Source organism: Suricata suricatta, chromosome 4, assembly GCF_006229205.1.
Source record: "Suricata suricatta isolate VVHF042 chromosome 4, meerkat_22Aug2017_6uvM2_HiC, whole genome shotgun sequence".
Taxonomy (NCBI): domain Eukaryota; kingdom Metazoa; phylum Chordata; class Mammalia; order Carnivora; family Herpestidae; genus Suricata; species Suricata suricatta.
This window is the reverse complement of record NC_043703.1, coordinates 158079854-158101566: the sequence shown is the minus strand read 5'-3', so window position 1 is coordinate 158101566 and position 21713 is coordinate 158079854. Positions and strand designations below refer to the sequence as shown.

The 21713-nt window shown below is 55.7% G+C and overlaps 1 protein-coding gene across 4 annotated transcripts in view; it reads left to right on the top strand.

Moving 5' to 3' along the window:
• The window catches only part of HPCAL1 (hippocalcin like 1), a 104454-nt gene that overhangs the window by 63109 nt on the left and 19632 nt on the right, over positions 1 to 21713 (top strand). For all 4 annotated transcript variants that reach the window (XM_029938310.1, XM_029938309.1, XM_029938312.1 and 1 more), the window contains exon 2: positions 19421 to 19505. The gene's annotated coding sequence lies outside the window, so the exon portion shown is untranslated. The remainder of the gene's footprint in view (positions 1 to 19420; positions 19506 to 21713) is intronic.

Genomic DNA, 21713 nt, shown 5'->3' with positions numbered 1-21713 from the left:
GAGCTAGGGAGCCTGCTGGGCTCAGTCTGTTTGGCGTCCAACTCTTGATTTCGGCTCAGGGCATGATCTCACTGCGGTGAGTTCGAGTCCTGCATGGGGCTCTGTGGAGACAGCGGGGAGCCTGCTTGGGCTTCTGTCTCCCTCTTCCTCTGTCCCTGCCCCCCTCAAAATAAATAAAGAAAGAAAAGAGGAGCTGAAAATATGGTGAGATTTAACGGGTTAACGGCGAGCTTTGAGCTCTGGTTGATGTACAGCCTCCCTCATTCATGAGTGTGCAGGTTTGAGAGGAAAATAGAAAGGTGTGGGCAGCCCTCACCCAGTCGGTCCACGCAGGGGGCACTGCGGCCCCCCCCCCCCCACAGGACTCAGGAGTGGGCCCGGCTGCCCGTGACCCAGGTCTCTCCTGTAGGGGAGGGTGGAGCCCTGCCCCGGTGCCCTCCCGGAGGCCTGGACGGGGATTGTAATCCCCTCAGAAAAGCCCTGCATGATTTTAACCACACAAATCCCCCCCCCCCACCCGCGGGAGGGGGGTGCGAATGCGGCATGTGCACCTGTTTCCCTTTGCCGCCGTAAATTTGCAGTGAAAAAAGGAAAATCCAGCTCGCGGGCAGGAAGTGTGTGAGGTTGGCCTGGGGTCTGCAGACCCCAGGCTCCTTCGCTCGGGGGCCCGGCACAAAGAGGGGTGTGGGTGGGTGTGTGGAGAAGCCCTGGTTCAGCCTGCCCTCTCGGTGGGCCTGCAGCTGCCCACTGGCCGTGGTGTGTCAGGGGTGCCTGGGCCCCTAGGGCCTGTGTCGCCCGCTGCCTGGGTGAGGGGGCTTGCTGGAAAGTCCCTGGCAAGACTGCTGCCTACAGCCCACCCCTCTGCGTGTCCTCTGTCTCCCTGTCTCCTTCTGCATGTCTAACTCCTTTGCATCCATCTCTGTGTAAATGTCACCTCCTCCAGGAAGTCTTCCCGGATCCTTAGGCAGGGCTATAGGCCTCTCAGCACCCCTGCACGCCAGCACCTGCACTCTCTCTTTTTGCGGCACATGTCACGCTGCCCCATAACCTCCTGGGGCACTTCTGTGACCTCCTCGAAGGCAGGAATTATTCCGTAACACATAGAACAACATCTAGCATCTACTAAGAGTTCAGTTAAATGGATTCTGAATAAGCGAATGGATGCCTAAACAGCCCTTCAGTTCCAGCTCAGAGACCAGCCCATCACCCTGATGAGAAGGTCAAGTGTGGAAACCACTGGGCGTCTTGCTTGGCCCAGGTCACCTGGGTCCCTGCCTGTGTAAGACAGAGGCAGTCCCCGTCCTCGTGGGGGTCAGTGGGCTGAACACCAGGGCCAGGCGGGGTCCCACTGCGTCTGTCCGAGGTGTCTAGGGCCCCCGAGGGAGGCGCATCTCACTCTGCCACGCCAGGTAGGCCCCTGACCCGAGCAAGGGGCCACTAGGGGCCACTCACGGCTACTTAAGAGACTCCTTGAAGATTGAAAGCTGTGCTTTGAACAGCGATGCGGGCCCGAGTCGGCTGAGCCCCGGGAGAAGGCTCCCCCGGGGACCTCAACTCTTGCTTCTCACTCAGACCTCCGCCAGCCTCCCGCCTTCCCCAGCCCCAGTTTCCAGGGAGGGAGGGCGAAGCGACACCGCGAGGTGACACTCTCTCCAGACTGTAGTACACACTGTGTGGGGTGGATTGTTCCGTGTCCCCCCCTCACGGTTTGGCACCCGGTGTAGACTCTCCCTGCCTGGCAGGACTAAGGGACTGTGTCTGTCAGCCTGCCCCTCCTCTGCAGATCTCGGGGGGCCCGACACTTGGAGGTTCCCTGTGCCAATAAGACCTAACGTCAGTAGAGCTCTCTGATGGGAGGCTTCGGGCTGGAGAAAAGACCCCCTTTTGTGAGATCTTAAAAAAGGGGGAGCAGAAGTCAATGGCCTCCTGCCAAGGATCAGCTAGAGAGAGGACCGGCGGCATGCCTGGCGTGCGGGTCGAGTGGGATGTGTGGGCGCCCGCTGTCCCTGCCCAGGGCGGTGTCCACAAGCAGCCACAGAGGCGGTCCGTCTTCCTGTTTCTTCCCCGGCCACACAGCGGGCCCCTGCCCCTCGAGGCTCATCCGGAACAATCGAAACTCCGTTTCCTGGGGCCCCTGCCCGTTGAAGAGAGGCTGGGGAGCGTGGCTTGCCCAAGCAGGGTGGGCGACGGCAGCGGGCGCGCAGGGTGGCCCCGCAGGACCTCTGGTCCTGTATTTGGGAAGGACGGGTGTGCGCTTCTGTCGGGGAAGCCTCGCTGCGGGCATAGCGGTCGCCGGCTGGGAGGCAGACAACGGCGTGGCCGGCTGGTAGATGGATCTGTGTCAGGGGCTCTGCCCTCGGCACTGTTCACAGTCTGGCTGCCAGATTCTTTGCTGGGGGGGGAGGGCTCCCTGAAGGAGATTTCACGGTGTCCTCAGCGCCAGGAGACGGTCCCCACGCCCCAGCTGTAAAGGAACCAAAAATGTCTGCAGATCCTTCCAGATGCCCCCGGGGAGCCAAGTCACCGCCACGTGAGAACCACTGAATTACGTGTGTGTTCGCGAGCATACACACACACACACACACACATAGGCATGGATGCCTTTTTATGAGTGTTCTGGGTGAGCAAGCCTGCTCTATGGCCAGAATCAGCTTCCTGTTACTTGCCCACACACTTTAAAACAAATTTCCCTTCCATAAACAGACCAGCAACCACTGACCTCTGTGCTGGGGGAGGGGGGGCAGAGGAGAGAAGGGGCCCCCCGGCCGGAAGGTCCTTTCTTCTGTCAGGCGCCACGCCGTTCCCACACTCAACACTTCTTTCCCCCCAAGGAGCTGGGCGAGGGCCTGGAAGCCTTGCCCAGCCAGTTATGGAAGGACAGGGACAAAGGCCACCTGCTCACATCACACAGGACAGCTAACTCTGGGAAGAGAAAGCTCCCATACCTCACGCTGACCTCGAGGCTCTGGGCCAGGCTGGGCCCCAGGTCGGGGAGCAGGGGAGGGGGGCGGGGGGGGCGGGCCTTAGTCTGTCTACTGTCCCTTCTGGGTCTGGGACCACAGACACAGATCAGCAGGTCCCAGCAACATGCAGGGCTGTAAAGGCCAGGACCTACCTGGAGTTTGGGCCCCCCCCCCGGAGGGAGGGACCAAGCTGGGGTCCTAAGTGGGGGTTTCTGGGCACTCAAGAGGCGTTCTAGGCCAGCAAATAGCTCATTGGTGGGCCAGAGCCTGGGCCTCAGACAAACCTCCCGGGCTCTCCTTCCCGATTTTGACGTGAGCTGAGCAGACTGGAATCCAAGCTATAAAATCGGAGACAAGAGGTGCAGAGACCCAGCTGTGAGTGGCTTTTGCTGAGCACCAGCGCGTGAAAGTGCTTTGCATGTGTTCTCTGTCGCCGTCCCCTCAAAACCCAGCACAGCACCTGGCGCCCCAGAGGCGAGGACCTGACCCGGGGTCTGCCCCGGCGTCACTGTTGATCCCGGCGATTTTCGCTTGCAAGTCTGGTGTCCCAGGCTGAGCCCTGGAGGCCGTCTGGCCCTAGGAATCGGCATGCCAGCTAGCAGGCCAACTCTAGGCGTGTGTCCCTGTTGGGGACGGTGACTCAGAGCCCGGAGGGGAGCGGGCAGGAGGCTGTGGGTGAAAGGCCAGTCCTTGGGCGCAGATGCGTCGTGGCCCTGGGCCGGGCTGGGCTGTGATTTTCCATCTGATGCTGGGTTGATGTCACTCGTGGCTGCGGAACGGAAAGCAGTGTGGGCTGGTCTCGGGCGGGAGCCGTCTGCGGGGGTGATGGCGGAGCCCGGGGTCTGCTCTGCGGAGCCGTGTCACTAATAGGGTTCGCCGAGCCTTTGGGGTGTTTGTCGTGCTGTGGCTGTTGCAGGAGCCCAGGCGCTGCTCGTCTGTGGGGAATGAATAATTTATGTGTGTTTTCAGATGACTTATCCCTTCATCTCAGACGCGGCAACTGAGCTCTGCATGCTGTGGGCTACTGAGTCAGTGGCTTTAGCGAGAGAACTTGACCTAATCCCCACGGCCCCGGGCTCCTGGTTGTTGGTTGCAGACCGCTGTTCAGGGGGGCCAGGCCTCCCCCTCCGGGCACTTTCCTTTCTGTCTGTGGGGAAATTATACGCTCTCTGCTGGCCGCCGCCCCAGGAAGCGTGGCCCCAGAGTACCAGCTGGCTTTGGGGTCTAGAGTCCACCGGAAACCAGGACATTGATACCCACAGGGTGGTGCAGCTCTGTCTTGGTGGGGCTTTGTTTCCAGTTCCTGGGTGTGACCGGCTGCAAGCCGTGTGGTCACAGTCAGGTTTTCACAAGTGCCTGGGCCCAGGGCGCTCCCCACCGCTGCCCCCCAGCTGTGTCTCCCTGACACCAGCCTTCACACTCCCTTCCTTCCTGTCCAGCCTGCCAAGCTGCTCTTCCTCCAAGTCCATTGCCCGAGAGCCCACCATGGCTCCCTAGTGCCAAAGCAAGGTGAACCCCGATGAGGGGGTGAAGCTTGATGTTTAAAGCCCTCTCTGATCTCACGTCTCTTCCTCCTCAGAGCTGCCGGTGCCCTGATGCCTTTATTAAACGTTGACTGAGACCCCGCCGTGCTCCTGCGGCCGTGTAGGTGGATCGCTGGGAGACGGGACAAGGCTGAACCTTCAGTCCAGAGGGGCCAGAAGCCCCAGCAGATGGGCCACACAGACCTCCAGGGCCCCAGGAGTGGTGGGGAGCAACTCCGGGCCCCAGGAGCGGTGGGGAGCACCTCCGGGCCCCAGGAGCAATGGGGAGCATCTCTGGGCTCCAGGAGTGGTGAGGAGCAACTCTGGACCCCAGGAGCGGTGGGGAGCATCTCTGGGCCCCAGGAGTGGTGAGGAGCATCTCCGGGCTCCAGGAGCGGTGGGGAGCACCTCCGGGCCCCAGGAGCAATGGGGAGCATCTCCAGGCCCCAGGAGTGGTGGGGAGCATCTCCGGGCTCCAGGAGCGGTGAGGAGCAACTCCGGGCCCCAGGAGCAATGGGGAGCATCTCTGGGCCCCAGGAGTGGTGGGGAGCAGGGAGGTTTTGTGAGAGGGAGTCTCCAAATTTCTGGCGTCTGTAACCTGCCTCACTTGGGTGGACTGAGGCCTGAGTGTCAGGCCTCAAATACTAAACCACAAGGGTCTGGGGCTGTGGGATCACCAGGGGCTTCAGTTGAGGGGGAGAGGCCGGCATCTGGAGCCCGGCCCGAGGAGAGCACTCTGCAGACAACCCGGCCTGGCCTGGAGCCCCTCCGTCCACCCACCCTTCCTGCTTCGGCCCTGCCCCCACCTCAGGCCCTGCCCTTTGCACTGCCTTCCATTTTCATTGCTTAATTACACGTAGATACTTAATGTGCCACTTTCCTTGCTCCTTCACCCATCCTTGAGGGCCAAGTTTGGTCTCCGGCGTCCACGTGGGGACTGGGGAAGCATGGCCTGCAGGCCCGGTGGCCTCGGTCAGTGCCTGTACTGCCTGGCTGTGGGAACTTGGGAACATGGCTTACTGTTTCTGAGCCTCGGTTTCCCCATCTGTCGTTGGAGGTGGTGACCCCAAGAGTGGGACGAGGTGTGGATGTGCCCAGCAGTCCTGGGGGAGAGCCTTCAGTGCTGTGTGTAGACTCCAAGTTCACGTGCGAGGCCTTGAAGAGCGCCCGTGTGATCCATTGCTTTCCGTGGTCCTCGAAGGGGAGAGGACTTGCCCAGGGCCACACAGTGACACATCAGGGCATGAACCTGACATGCTTTGGGCTGCTTGGCCGTGACGGGGTGCTCTGTACCCCTCCACTCCTTTGTTCCTGGTGCTCTGAGAACTTGCTTTCAAGGAGGAGGCTTCCTGTCCTCTGCCGCCCAGCCGCAGCCACAGTGGTTGAGGGAAGAGGGGACTTTAGGTGGCAGGAGCAGTAAGGGTGCCCCTCACGCCCCCTCTCCCCACCTGAGCCAAGGTGCACCTGCTCTACAAGGTGCGGCCTGCTGTCGCCTGGTGGCACCTTCCTCGGATCCTGGCACTTCCCCTCACCCCACTGCGCTTGCAGCACGTGGCATGATCCACGCATGGGGCAGGGCTCTGGGTCTGCGCTCTCTGCACCTGGTGGCCGCCGGCTCGTGGGCCGTGGGTGGAGGAATGCACGGTGGAGAGGCAGGTGGACGGGCCAGGGGCTGCTCCCGTCTCCAGTCGAGGACCAGGCTCCTTCCTGGAAGGCACGGCTGCCTTGAGTGGGCAGCACTGGTCAGACAGCAAGTGGGACAGTTACTGTCCCGAGTTGGAGTCATTAGCTCACACTCTCCTCCTCTTCTTGGTGCTGTGGTTCCAGGCCAGACCCTGAACTTCTCTGGGCCTCAGTGTCCTCATGCATGAAATGGGGAAAGACTGGTCCCTGGGCTGCCGCTCGCCTGTTGGGGAGTTCTATGCTCTCCTGCCCCGCTGGCTTTCAAGGAAAAGGGTGATAGTGATAGTTCGTCCCAAACCTTTTCCTCCTATTTCCTCCAACAGCATTATTTTTTTAAAGTTTTATTTATTTATTTTGAGGGGGGAGGGGAGAGAGATCCCAAGCAGGCTCTACACTGTCTACTCAGAGCCCAGTGTGGGGCTCGAACCCACAGACCGTGAGATCGTGACCTGAGCCACCCGGGCGCCCCCACCGACATCCATATTGACGGAGCACGCAGGACATTTGAGGCCCAGCTCAGGGGACCGGTGGCCAGTGGGAGACACACAGTCAGAGCACAATGTAGCCTGCGTCCCACTGGGAGTTGGGGCCACCTGTCCCTGGCGCCGTGCTCCTGGGCAGGGCCCTCCTCTCTGCTGCACAATGAAGGGCTCCGCATGGTGCCTGGTGCTGCCTCTTCCTTCTCTTCGCTATTCTCCTTTGCAGCGGAACCTTTCCCCTCCTGAGTGAAATCATGGGTGGAGGTCAATGTGCGGGGCAGGCGAGGTGGCCCTGCAGGGTGGAGAGAGGCCTGGCTGCTGGCTTTCTAGGGGTTTCTCTGCTGCAGAAATGCAAGGCTTGTTCCCCAGCTGAGACCGTGGGCATGGACGTGTCTGTGGGCAGAACGTGTCCCCAGAGAGAAACTGTGGATCAAGTTTGGGTGTCGCGCTCTCCCCCTTCCCGGGGGCCCGCTTGTGTTTCCCTTGTAGCTGCCTCACTGTTGTGACCTTGGCAAAGGCTTGCTTTTCCTTCCTCCTTCTCCATCCACAACAGGACACGCCTCAGACACTGAGAAGGATTCCAGTGTAGCCTTTCTGTGGCCTCTGGCCCGGGGGTTGGTGGCCTCCAGGAGCCATGGGGCTAGAGTGGCAGCGGCCAGGACTCAGGAGTTTCCAAGACTTTTGAGAATGGCCAGTGAGCCATTTTGTTTTCTTTCCCGGAGAGCCAAGAGCAAACAAACTTGAATTTCATGTCTTAAGAAAATGCAGGACCTTCAAGGGCCGGAGTATCTCAGACCTCACTTCTCTGCTGCCCCTTAGTCTAGGGCTCTTGTCATCCATTTCCCCAGTGCCTGTATTTTAGTGGCACTCTTTGGTTTTCAAAATTCTCCTGCAACAACTGTGCTTAAAATAAAATTTTTTTTTTTTTTACCAAAAGGCTCAGATAGGACAATCAAAAGACCCCTAACTGCTAAGCAGTTTGGACTAGGAGAAAGTCTGAAATTCCAGCTGGACCCATTTTCTGAAATATATTTCGTGTAATCTGGCCCCACAGTCACTCAGTGAGAATAAGATTCCCACAGCTGATCACGGGGCGGGGGGGGGGGGATAGTCAGGCATATTGTATCCTCCCTAAAGATTTAGCACAGAAATCTTAGTCACAAAGATTGAAGTTAAATAAATCAGTCGTCTGTTAAAGGAATCTGCAGTCCAGAAGCCAATTTCACTTTGCGGAGGGAAGTACTGTGCGCACTTACGGGACCACCGGGAATCTCTTAACCTGTTAGCATTTTGTAAGGCGCAGCCCCCAGACGAGTTTTCCTTGGAAGAGAGTTTTGGGAAGACTGCCCATCAATGAAGGAAGGAAGATGAGGACATTGAAAGGTCCTTCAGGAGAACCGTGAAACCTGGAGGAAGAGGAGATTCAGTCGTATTTACTTTCTAAAGGATATCAGGGGTCAGTTCTACTCTCTGTTGAAAGGGATAGAAAAACTGTTTAAAAGTGGGTTAAAGCAAAGAAGGGAATTTGAATGTTTTTCATGTTTATTTATTTTTGGGAGAGAGAGAAAGAGAGGGTCCGAAGCAGGCTCCAGGCTCAGAGCCAGCCGCGCGGCTCAAAATCATGAATGGGGAGATCCTGACCTGAGCCGGAGTTGGACACTCAACTGACTAAGCCACCCAGCCGCCCCGAAAGCAAAGAAGGGAACTGAATCTGTCACAACCCCGAGGAGTCCGAGTGGACTGGGTTCGGACACGGCCAAGGTATCTGCACCCCCATGCTGCCCCTGTTCTCGAAGCCCCCGGGTGCTGTCGGGAAGCCCGCCCGCTGTGGCAGCGCAGCTGATGCAGCGGGATCGACGTCCATGGGAGAGAGGGAGCTCCCTCTGTGGTGGTAAAACGGGGGAGCCCCCCTTTGGGTCTGGGAGCGGGGGCAGTTAAGAGGAACTGAGGCTTGTTGTTGTAAGAGGGAATGGATACTGGGGCCGGGGACACACAATCAAAATGCCAGAACAGTCTCTAGTGTGTTTTTTCTCCATGCTGGGGGTGGGGGGGCTGGGGGTCAGGGGCGGGGGACCAACACTCAGAACATGCGCTCAAGATCTGGGTGCTGATCTGAGAGAGGCCGATGGGAAGAGTGGGGGGTGTTGGCCGGGTTCCCCTGTTGCCCTGGATAAATTGTTGGGTGGGGGTGGACAGGAAGGAAGAGGCTCTTAGAAGAAGGACTGTGTCCCGCTGCTGAGCCCCGCTAGGTTGGAAACGTGACCTTGGTCGTTGGCCGCAGTGGGAGCACCCTGAGGGTGACTGACCCCAGTCCTCCTCCCTCCAGATCTCGAGAAGCTCTGTCCCCACATGTGCTCACACATGGGCCCTGTGGCCTGGTTCTAAGATGCTCCTTATTTCTGGTGCCAGCCGGGAGGTGGCATGTGATCCGAGGGGGTGGTCTCAGCGGCCCCCCCCCCCCCCCCGCCCCCCCGTCCTGGCTGGCTGTACTTTGTACCTATGCAAGTTCGATCTGTGTGTGCGGATTATTTCCTTTAACCCTTTGACCACCTTCACCCATTTTTCCTGCCCCCCCCCCCGCCCCCGCGCCCACCGTTTGTGTCCTGTGACTGGAAAGCAAGCCCTTCAAAGGCAGGGTGCTTGACAATACTCAGGTGTCCCCAGCGCCCAGCCCAGAGTAGCTCTGTGTAAAGTTCAATCTAGGACTGAATGGCCAGACTTGTGGGGGTGCAGGCCGGGTGCTGGAGACACAGGCTCCTTATTTTCTGAACATTCACCACCCTGGGCGTGCTCAGGTGCGGAAGATGAGGTGCTGAGAGGTGGGCCTACCTGGCGGAGGTCAGGGCCGGAAGCGGCCAGCTCTCTTCCCGTTGTTTCACAAGTGACCGGTCCCCGAGGCCCTCCCCGGGGGCCATCACAAACCCTGCGGCCACGCGCATTCGTGCACGTGTTGTGTGCCAGTCTGTCTGTTGGGAATAGAGCAAGAGGTTGAATTCCCAGTTCATGGGTGCGGGTCGTCTTTAGCACACACGCCAAGGGGGTCGGAGATGGGCTCCTTTTGTTTTGTGACAAGAGCACAGCGCCTGTAAGGGGACCAGCCGCGGGAGCGACCCTCGAACGTCACACGCGCTCCCTGGAATCCGGGGATGCAGTCGGCCAGCACGCACCCGGCGGCCCAGATGACCGGGAGGCCGGCGCTCAGCTCCTTGTCCCCCTGGGTGTCCTCTCTGGCGCGGCCCCCTTCCGTGAACATGTGGTCTCACGTCTGTAGGACACTCGGCCCTTCCTTCTCGGGTCTTCAGCGGTGGAAGAAGGCCTCCCGCAAAGCGGCGGTCATGCAGAAGTATCTACGAGAGAATTCCATGAGCCTCTGCCCCAGCACCTGGGGACCGTGGTGCCATGAGTCCTCCCGAAACGACAGTCGCCTCTGAAATTGTCATAATCCCAAGCCCATCCATCCTGACTTCACGCCGCACTCTGTTTGTCTCTCTCGGGAACTTTGCTTCCTCATTAAGTTGGAATTCAGGACATATTAAAATAATTTGTCAGTCCTTGAGCACACGCCCGCCCCTGGTGCGAGCCGGCGGGAGCAGCCTCGTGGGTTCCTGCGGCCCAGAGTCGGGGCGGGAGGCCCGTGGTCTGGAAGGGAGCCGCTTTCTAGCTGTTTTCCCGAGGACTGGCCGGCAGGGACAGTGAGCACAGAGCCCCGCCGCGCCCGGGCCCGGGAACGGGCCCCAGAAAGGGCCCCAGAACTGTAACTCCATACGTGGCCACCTGCAGTGGCCTGGGCTGGGTGCCGGGGCCCCTCCAGGGGCTGGGCTGGGCTTCAGTGGAACCCCCTCCAGACTGGACTGAGTGCCTGTTTCCAGTGACCATGCCGAGGATTGGCTCACCCCCCGCCTGGAGAGAGGTCCAGAGAGCTTGTGTCCTCGTGCCCACCCCTGCCATCTGGCAGCCGCCTGAGCGACCCCCACGGGACCGTGGGCTCCTCAAAAGTGGGGCTGTTGTACTGGCACCTGACGCACGTATCAGACACTCAGCAGCGAGTGGGGAGCGTGCTCTGTCTGGGGGTGAGGGGCTCCAAGGCAGTGGTGCGTTTTCCTGGGGGCCGTGTCCCCAGATTTGAGGCTGCCAGATCCTGGTGTTGGCCGGAATGCGGGGAAACTGAGGCAGCAGCAGCAGGAAGTTATGCATTTTACTCCCGTGAGTCTGCTCTTTGCCTCTCTGTCCTCAGAGGGTAGGGAAGTACCAAGACACTGACATGTATTCCTTCTTTAAAAATGTTGGGGCACCTGGGGGTTCAGTCGGTTGAGCGTTTGACTTTCGCTCAGGTCATGATCTCACAGTTCATGAGTTCGAGCCCCACGTCAGGCTCTGTGCTGACAGCTCAGAGCCTGGAGCCTGCTTTGGATTCTGTGTCTCTCTCTTTCTCTGTTCATCCTGCCTGTGCTCCGACTCTCTGTCTCCCAAAAATAAATAAACATTAAAAAAAATTTTTTTTTTAAATGTTAACAGCTAGGGGTGCCTGCACGTGTCAGTTGGTTAAGCGTCCAACCAGCTCAGGTCATGATCTCACAGTTCATGGGTTCGAGCCCCACGTCAGGCTCTGTGCTGAGCACTCAGAGCCTGGAGCCTGCTTCGGATTCTCTGTTTCCCTCTCTCTCTGCCCCTCTCTGGCTCATGCTCTGTCTCTCTCTGTCTTTCAGAAATAAATAAATATTAAAAAAAATTTTTTAATGTTAACAGTCTTGTTGAGATGTAATTTGCATGCCATCTAATTCACCATTTAAAATGTGCAACGTGTGCTTTTTAGTACATTTCACGTATGTGCAACTGTTACTACAGTTTTTCTATCACCCCTGAAAGGAAACCCCCTATTCTTCAGTATCTTTTTCCTATCCTCCCATCCCCTGCCCTAAGAAACTCCACGTCTACTTTGTGTCTCTATGGATTTCTTGTTCTGGACATCTTATATAATGGAATCACACCATATTTATCCTTTGTGTCTTGTCTGTGTACTTAGCGTAATGTATTAATTCAAGGTTCATCCGTGTTGTAACATGTGCCAATACCTCATTTCTTTTCATGGCTGAATAATATTCCACCATATAAATATAGCACATTTTGTTCTCATTCATCTGTTGATGGACATTTGTGTTGTTTGCAGCGTTGAGTGTTATGAACAATGCTACTGTGAACATTGTGTCGAGTCTGTGTGTGGCCATATGTTTTCATAGCTCTTGGGCTTACACATAGGAGCTGAGTTTTCGGGTTACATGATAACTGTACATTTCATCATTTGAGAAACGGCCAGGCTGAATTCCCAACAGCAATGTAGGTTCTGATTCTCCAAATCCTTGATAGCACTTGTATTGATCTGACCTTTTGATTCCAGAAATCTTAGTACGAAGTGGTACCTTATTGTGTTTTCGATTTGTATTTCTCTAATAACTAATGATGTTGAACATCTTTTCATGTGTTTTATTGGTCCTTTATGTATCTTCTTTAATTTTTCTTATTTTTTTAATGTTTATTTATTTGTGGGGGAGAGAGAACGAGCAGAGGAGGGGGCAGAGAGAGAGAGGGAGACAGAATCCGAAGCAGGCTCCAGGCTCCGAGCTTTCAGCACAGAGCCCGATGCAGGGCTTGAACTCGTGGATGGTGAGATCGTGACCTGAGCCCACATTGGACGCTTAACCTACTGACCCACCCAGGTGCCCCTATATATCTTCTTTAGATCAATGTCTATTCACATCCTTTGCCCATACTTTCATTGGGTTATAAGTCTTTCTATTGAATTGTACGAGCTCTTTATATATTCTAGATACAAATCCTCTATCAGTAAAATTATTTGCAAATATTTTCATCCATTCTGTGGGGTTTTTTTGTTTTGTTTTCTGTATCCTCAAAGCACAGCTCGTCCCATTCATCTGGTGTTTGGGGTTCTAGTGTCAGAGCTAAGAATCCTTTGCCACATCCAAAATTACGGAGATTTAGCTCTATGGTTTTCTTCTAAGGTTTATAGTTTCAGCTCTTCCATTTAGTTCTTCAATCCATTTTGAGCTAGTTTTTGTATGTGATGTGAGGTGAGGGTCCAGCTCCTTTCCTTTGCATGAGGCTACCCAGTTTTGTCCAGCAGTGTTTGTAGAGAAGATATTCTTTCCCTGTCTGGGCACACTTGTTCAGAATCAGTTGACCAGAACTGTGCGTTCATTTACGGACTCCTGATTCTATTCCAGTACCGCACTGTCTTGGTTATTATCGCTTTGTAGTAAGTTCTGAGACTGAGAGGTGTGAGTCCTTACTTTGTTCTCCTTCTTCCGGATTATTCTGTCCTTTGCAATTCCATATGAAATTTATTTTTTTTTAGTTTGTTTATTCGCTTATTTATTTAGAGAGAGATGGTGCACAAGTGGGGAGGGGCTGATAGGGAGACAGAATCCCAAGCAGGCCCTGCACTGTTGGCACGGAGACTGATGTGGGGCTCGAACCTACGTACCATGAGATCATGACCTCATCCAAAACCAAGAGCTGGACACTTAACCAACTGAGCCACCCAGGCGCCCCACCCATATGAAATTTAGAATTTCAACTTGTCAGTTTCTGCAGCGAAGGTGGGATTCTGATGTGAGGTTGCCTTGAATCTATAGATACATTTGGGGAGTATTGCCATCTGAACAAAGTTAGGTCTTCTGACCCATGAAATGGGGTATTTTCCCAATTATTTAGATTTTCTTTTTTGTTTTCAACAATATTTTGCAGTTTTCAAAGTTTAGGTTCTATACTTCTTTTGTTAAATTTGTTCCTGTTCTATTCTTTTTGATGCTATTGCTAATGGGATTGTTTTCTTTAAAATTTTTAAAAAATGTTTATTTGATTTTGAGAGAGAGAGAGAGACAGACAGACAGACAGACAGATCACAAGCGGAGGAGGGGCAGAGAGAGGGAGACACAGAATCCGAAGCAGGCTCCAGGCTCTGAGCTGTCAGCACAGAGCTTAGTGCAGGGCTCAAACTCACCATCCGCGAGACCATAAGCTGAGCTGAAGTGGGATGTTTAGCTGAGCCATCCAGGAGACCCTGGAATTGTTTTCTTAACTTCATTTTTGGATTTTCCATTGCAAATATATAGAAATACAATTGGTTTTTGTATATTGATCTTATATCCAGCAATCTTCCTGAACAGTTAATTTTTTTAGTGGAATCTTTAAGATTTTCTATATGTAAGACAACGTCATCTGCAAATAGAGATTGTTTTACTTCTTTTCTTTTTTTAAATTTTTTTATGTCTTTTATTTATTTTTGAGAGACAGAGAGAGACAGTGTGAGCAGGGGAGGGGCAGAGAGTAAGGGAGACATAGAATCTGAGACAGGCTCCAGGCTCTGAGCTAGCTGTTAGCACAGAGCCCAACGTGGGGCTCGAACCCGTGAACTGTGAGATCATGACCTGAGCCGAAGCGGGACGCTTAACCGACTGAGCCCCCCAGGCGCCCCACTTCTTCGTTTCTAAACTTACACTTTTTCTTGCCTTTCTGCCCTGGTGAGGACCTCTACTATATTGTTGAACAGCAGTGGTGAGAGTGGGTACCTTTGTCTCCCTCCTGATCGCAGGGAGAAAGCATGCAGTCTTTTACCGTTGACTATGATGTTAGACATGAGCTGTTTTGTTTTTTTAAAATATTTATTTTTTTGAGAATGTGAGAGAGAGAGCAAGTGAGCAGGGAAGGGGCAGAGAGAGAGGGAGAGAGATAATCCCAACCAGATTCTGCATTGTCAGCACAGAGCCTGACATGGGGCTCAAACCCACAAACTGTGAGATCATGACCTGAGCTGAGATCAAGAGTCAGACGCCTAACCACTGAGCCACCCAGGCTGTGAGTTTTCTTTTCTTTTTTTTTTTTTAACAGATACCTCTGTAGTTCCCTTCTGCTCCCAGATTATTTTGTGTTTTTTTTTATGAAAGCATGTTGAATTTTGTCAAGTCCTTTTTCTCATCAAGTCAGATAAGCCTGTGATTTTTGTTTTTTATTTTGTTGATATGATGTACTATATTAATTGATTTTCAGATAACAAACCGACCTTGCATTCCTGAGACGTATCCTACTTGGTCATGATGTATAATTCTTTTTATTCTTTATGTTGCTGGATTCCATGTGCTGGTCTTTTGTTGAGTTTTGGGTGGTTTTGCATTCATGTCCATTAGGGCCACTGGTCTATGTCTTCCTTCTCTTGTGACATCTGTCTGGTTTTGATGTCGGGGTCGTGCCGGCTTTGGAGCACAAATTGGGAAGTATTCTCTCCTCTTCTATTTTTCTGGATGAGTTTGTGAGAATTGGTATTGATTCATTAAATGTTTATAGAAGTCAGCAGTGTCTGGGCTTTGTGTGTGAGTCATATTTTGATTACTAATTCAAGCTCTTGCCTTGTTATAGGCATTTCAGACCGCCTCTTTATTTCAGATTGTTGTTCTGGAGTAAACTTTGGGAGTTTGTGTCTCTCGTGGCTTAGATCCTCGTGAGCATAATCTTTCTGCCCTCCGTCATTGTTGACACTTACTGAGTCCTCCCTCTGTGCCAGGCACCTTTTTGTGCATTAGCTCATGTCATTTTTATAAGAACTTGGTGAACTAGGTAGGGTTATCATCATCCCCATTTCACAGACCTAGAAACTGAGGCAGAGAGAAGTTAAGTCGGGGGTCAGGGTCACACAGCCGGGCAATAGCGGCGATCGTGTAGAGGTGGCATTTGAGCCTGGGCGGTCTGACACACGGCCCTCTCTGTTGCCCCTCTCCCTGCTCTCCCGAGGCCCCTCTTTGTTTTTGTTGTTGTTTTTGTTTTTTTACAATTTTTTAAATGTTTTTATAAATTTATGTTTGAGAGACAGGGAGAGACAACGCGAGCAGGGAAGGGTCCGAGAGAGAGGGAGACATAGAATATGAAGCAGGTTCCAGGCTCTGAGCGGTCAGCACAGAGCTCGATGTGGGGCTCGAACCCACAAACCGTGAGATCATAACTTAAGCTGAAGCCAGACGCTTAACCGACTGAGCTACTGAGACGCACCCCCCCTCCCCCAGGCCCTTCTTTGTGTTCGGAGCTGGGGTACAAGACTAGATCAGACCTGGTCATTGCCCAAGTCACACTCCAAGAGACCCCCACCTCAGAGAAGGAGGTACCTTATGTCTGACATGAGCAAGCGGCTGGGGAAGCTGGGGTGTCAGGAGGGGCTCCATAGAGCAAGCGACGTGTGAAGGGAGCTTTGGAGGGGGTCTGGTGAGGAGGTGCCCGGGGCTAAGGTGCGGGTGCCCCCTCCGGGGCTTTGGTCTTCTACATCTCCTCTCTCCCAAGTGCTCAGCGAAAGGGCCTCCCAGAGCGCCTTCCCCTGGGGGGCCGGCGCCCCACCAGCCCGAGCCCAAGTTTGGAGCAGGGGGACTGCGCCCGGCGTGTCTGAATCACCCAGGCCTCCTCTCTGCAACCAACGCTCCCAGAGAGGAAGAGGCCGACCATTTGCAGCGCGATTGCCAGACAGAAATCAGGAACAGCCAGACATCACTCCACATAATTATTTCTGCATAATGACTTCTGCTACTTGATTCAGTCTCTGGCAATGACTGTAATCTTTATCTGTCACAGGAAAGCTGGTGGCCTGGGAGCCCCTGGGGCTTAGCGATAGAGCCAGGAGGAAATTTGCAATTTGAGTTAATGGAGGGTTTGTTCCCAAGCAGCTGGGGGGCCAGGGCCTTGGAGGCCTCTGGAATGAAGGACCCTCCTGCTGGGAAGCCTGGTGTCAGAGCTGGCCCCGCCCGCCCGCCTGCCCGCCCATGAGGCCACGCAAGCCACAGGCTTTGTCACAGATGGGGAAACAGAATGGCAGAGATGACAGGGCGTGCCCAAGTCACAGGGCCACTGGGCTCTACTGCCGCCCAGAACCTTCCCCAGAGGAGCGGGTGTGTGCCTCGGGGAGACCAGAGGGGCTGCGGTAGAAGGCATCTGTGTGGACTGGAAATGTTCTCACCTGGCATTTGGGGCACTGAGCTGGGCACTGAGCACATTGGTTGTTCAGGACTGACCCCAGGAGGCTGGAAACGGTGGGGCCTTTGTAGCCATCAGCCAGCGGCCCCGCACCCAGGCGAGGTGTGGTGGCATTGACCCCGCAGTGCAGCAGGGGGTGTGTCCTGGAGGGCGGGGTCCCGCTGAGAGGGGTGTGGGCTAGGGGAGCCCCAGCTCAGGCTCCAGAGCCCCCCTGACCGGAGGGGGCTGGCTCACTGCATTCCCACAGTCTCCCGTAAGCCCCATCATTCATGAGGGTTTCTGGAAAGAGCAGAGCATGGGTTTAGGGATTTGCATTTGTGGCCCCCCCACATAGCCACAAGGAGCCAGGGAAGGTGTCCCTGAGTGTGTCTGCGCCTCTGTAAACTGAGGGTTCGAATGGGCTTTCCCTGCCAGGACCATCAGATGGGTGGGATGATAAAATAATGACCAGACACGAGGCTTCTAGCACATTCTGCTGCTGGCCGTTACTGGGTTTCACAAAGGGGACCTTGGGGAGGACCTTTGACCCTTACCAGGGTCAAAGCTGGGCTTACAGAGCGCAAGAGAGCTTTGCTAAGATCACCGATTTGAGAGTGCCTTTAAAAACTGTGGGACGAGGCAGGCAGAGAGGACATTGAGGGCATAGGACCTCTCTGCGCGATGCTGTGACGGTGGGTGAGCATCATCATACACCTGTCCCGACCCCGGAGCTGCCACGGCCACGAGCGAACCTGATGCCAACCATGGATGGGGAGAGATGACGTGTGTTTGCATGGGACCGTCACCTGTAAGGAACGTGCCAACGCAGGCATGCGGGGCCGGGGGCAGGAGCTCTGTGCTTTCTGCTCAGGTCTGCTGTGAACATGAAACGGCCCGAAAAGTCTGTGTTACCAAACTTACATTATATAATGAAATAGAATATGGACACAAAGTGCTGTGTGTGTGTGTGTGTGTGTGTGTGTGCGCGTGTGCGCGTGTTTGGTGCTCTCTAAAAGCACAGTGACCTCCTGGTGGGAATTCCGGTGGGGAGATGATGGACGGCCCTTCTCCTCCAGGCCTTTCTTCCCAGCACTGAGCTTCAATGATGTAGTTGGCATATAAGTTCTGAGTTGGTGAAACAGGGCAGAATCTTTAAAAAAATTTTTTTTAACATTTTTTTATTCTTGAGAGACAGAGAGACACGGTGTGAGCAGGGGAGGGGCAGAGAGAGAGGGAGGCACACAATCCAAAACAGGCTCCAGGCTCTGAGCTGTCAGCACAGAGCTCGACACGGGGCCCGAACCCACAAATTGTGAGATCATGACCTGAGCCGAAGTCAGGCGTCCAACTGACTGAGCCCCCCAGGCGCCCCGAATTTTAACTGAGGAAAGTGCACTCTGCTCCCGATAATGTCCGTGTGATGTGTTGGCGGCGTCGCTGGTCAAACACTGGTTGTTTACCGGGCGCCTGTTGCATACCCGCAGCGCAGGGGTGAGGGCGGCGCCTCCCGGAGCTCACCGTCAGTTGGGGGCAGATCCAGCCCGTCATTTCGAAGGAACGAGGGGAGCCCCCCTCCGTCACGGGAACCTGCACAGCACCCTATTTTCTGGGGTGCACAAGCTGCTTGGCTCTGGTCCTCAGACCCAGTCTAGTGAGTCTGTATAAACTGTGACCGCTGTAGGAAGTGACTGTGTATTAGGAGGAAATAGCCAAGAAATGTGTTTGGATTAGGGAAAAAAAAAATGGGCTGTCGGGTGAAGAGACGGCGTGACAGGGCACTGGAGATTGAGAAGGGGCCAGCCGGAGGGGAAGGCCGTGCAGACCCGGGTGCGAGAGCCCAAGACCGCCTGGGCTCCGTTCCGGCTCTGCCACGTAGAAGATGCATGTCTTTGAGCAAGTGGTTGACTTCTCTAAGCCTCAGTTTCCCTGTCTATAAAATAGGGCTAATAATGAAGCCCACTAGGGCTGTTGGCAGGATTAAGTTGGCGAGTGCAAATAGGTGCACAGAACGCTTTCCGCACGGCCCCTGGCTGCGTGCAGATGGTAGCTGTGAGAATATTCTGATTGCACTTCACGTACAGGGTCAGCCCGTTCACAGAAAGGGGTGAAGGGGGAGGTTGACGGTCAGTTAGCCATGCACGCAGGGTGTTCGGAATGTGCCAGAAGCTGGTGGTGATGGTTGAATGTGAGGCTTGGTCGGGGCATGGGTTTGTCCCGTCCTAGTGACCTTGTGACTCTGTGAACCGTAGGCTAGAGGTTGGCGATGCCTACTGACCTTCTTTGCAGCCAGGCTGGGAGCATGGCCGGCGGGCACTTGTGATCCCGCCCTGCGCACAGCCCTCCGGGCCCCTGCAGCGACCCTGTGGTCTTGCCTGGTGACAGCCGCAGTGACTCAGTGAAGCGCCCAGTGCCTGAGCCCCCGCTGTGCAGACCACAGAGGCCAGGAGCCCCGGGCCACACCTGGCTTCTGCTCCAGCTTATGGTAGCTGGTGACCTCACCCGAGGGGTGGCCGCGGACCCCACTGGCAGACTTATCCCATCAGGATCGGGGGACTCTCCTCCCTTCCGGTGCAGGAGGTACCCGTGCTCATTCACGGCCTCTGCCCTCGGTGGCTGGACTGGGCCCCGGATCCAGGGCTTTCCTGGGCTTAGAGTGGCGTTTGCAAAAGCTACAGTCCCCCAGTAAGCGCACGGGGGCAACCAGAAGGCAGTGGGCGCCGGGCCAGGGGCGGCCACACCCAAGTGACCTGCTGTGTCTCCCTTCCAGGGCATGGTCTAGCGGCCCCGACAAGGACGTGGAACCAGCCCCCAAGTCTCTGGTCCCGGCTGTCTCCGCCTCCACTTGGCCTTGGGTAAGTCACTTTGGGAGGCCAGATGGGCCTGGAAACAGGGGAGGATTGGCAGGCAGGGAAGTGGCTGGCAGACCGGGATTTTGCCCAGCTCGGTGGGAAGAACAGGCAAGACCAGGATCGGGGAGCAGGGACAGTGTGCCCAGCACACGCATGACATGGTCTGGAAACAGACTCTGAGACGGAAAGAACCCACCCAGGGCCCGTGATCTCGCCTGAGGCTTCCCGTCTCTCCAGCAGGTCATTTGACCTTGGTGCTTTGATTTGGGAATGTATCTGGTGACGGAATTCCCGAAAGCTCCCATCTCCTAGGTCCTGCCTGCCTCCCCCTCCCCAGGGCCTCCCTCCCCACCCCCACCTCCCCAGCCCTCCCCATGGTCTCACTGGAGGCTCTGAAAGTTGGTGCAAACACCGCCCCCTTCTCTGGCCCCACCTCTGTCCTTCCAGACTTTTCTCTGCCCTCCCCCTCGTGGACTTCTCCCAGCCCCTCCACGTTGCCGCTCTTCTCGCCTCCCTAAAAGAGGGAGCCCCTCTCTTGCCCATAGCCCCAGGATCCTATTGTCCCCCAATGTGGCAAGGCCCTACGCAGGCCTGGCCCCCCAGACCTGGAACCTGGCTGCTCCCTCCTCAGTCAAGGGGTCAAGTCCACAGTAGTTGGCAGGGCCTGAAAGCTCTTGGTCTCTGAATCCACCAGCCTCCCAGCCCCCTCGCAAGCAGCTGCCCGCTTTGGGTTCTAGGCAGGATCCTGTGAAAGCAAAAACGCCTGTAATGTCTGAAGGCCATCCTGCCCCCAGGGCTGAGCCGACGCCTGTCCCCCATCCTCCATCCTCCGCCCTCTAGAGGCACTCTGGGGGGCTCCTTTGCCACCTGCTGGCCCTCCCACCAGGAAGTGCGGGCTGTGCACTGAGCAAGCCTCCGGGGGGGGGGGGGGGGGGGGGGGGGGGGGGGGGGGGGGGGGGGGGGGGGGGGGGGGGGGAGGCCCAGGTCCTCTGTGTGTGGCGTCCAGCGGTCTTGCTGAGCTCAGTGCGTAGCTCTGTTCCCAAGTGAGGAAGTAGGGTGTGTGGGGGAGAAAGGCCTCCGGCTTTGGGTTTGTGGACCCCGGATCCTCCTGGGTGCACTTAACAGCCTGCCCAAGTCTCCTCTGTAAGAGACTTAGTCACACCTCCCGCTTGGGGTCAGGTGGGTGTAAGAGCAGAGGTGAGGTGGGCGGGCTGAGTTGCCTCCCAGCGCTCTTCTCTCTTCCTCCTCCTGCCTTATATTAGTGACTGTCATTAGTCATCAGCCCTGCCCTGCCCTGGCCACCCCAGAACTGTGAGCCCCGAGGGTGTGGGGGCTGTTGCCAAAGACAGAGGGAGGCAGCATGGGGGCGGGGCCGCTGGTCCTAGAAGCTTGTAATTCTCACCTTCCCGAGCAGCCGTGAGGCTAAGGGACCCCAGGCCCATTGAAGTGTCCTTCTTTTGACCCTAATAAACCACCTTACGGTTGCTGGGTGCCCAGCACAGGAGCCCACGTGTCCAAGGGGGCAGCAAGGCCGGGAGGCAGGCGCCGAGCTGTGCTCCCCTGTGCACAGGTCAGACCGACACATACCCCCCAGCAGCCCCCAAACGTTGTGGCTTTCGGGCCAGGCCCAGACACCCCCGCACTTCTCCTTGAGGACTGTCCCCTGAGGGAGCCTGTCCCACCTCTGTTGTGTGGATGTTGGGGGTGTGCCCTCTGCCTTGGTCCCCCTGAGGGAGGAGTGTATCCCCACCGCCCTGTTCTGCCCTGTTCTGGGGTTGGGACCAAGCTGTCAGCACAGAGCCTGATGCAGGGCTCAAACTATGAATCGCGAGATCATGACCTGAGCCTAAGTCAGACTCTCAACCGACTGAGCCACCCAGCGCCCGGACAGATATTTACTGATCACACGTTCTGTGCCGGGAGGCGTCTAGGCTCTGGGCTTTCAGTGGAGAACAAACCACAATAAAACCTGGCTCCAGGGACTTGGATTGTAGCTGCAGGGAGAGAGATCATGAACTCAATAAAATAGGAAAACCTAAGCAGGAAAGGAGGGTAAAAACGTGTGTTGGCATTTCAGTTTGGCTACAGTACTGGGAAAGGAAGGCCTCACTGGGAAGTGTATTTAGGAAAGACCTGACAGGGGTAAGGGAGCAGTTTTCTATCTGAGGAACAGGCAGTGCAAAGGGCCTGTGGCAGAAGTATGCTTGAGGT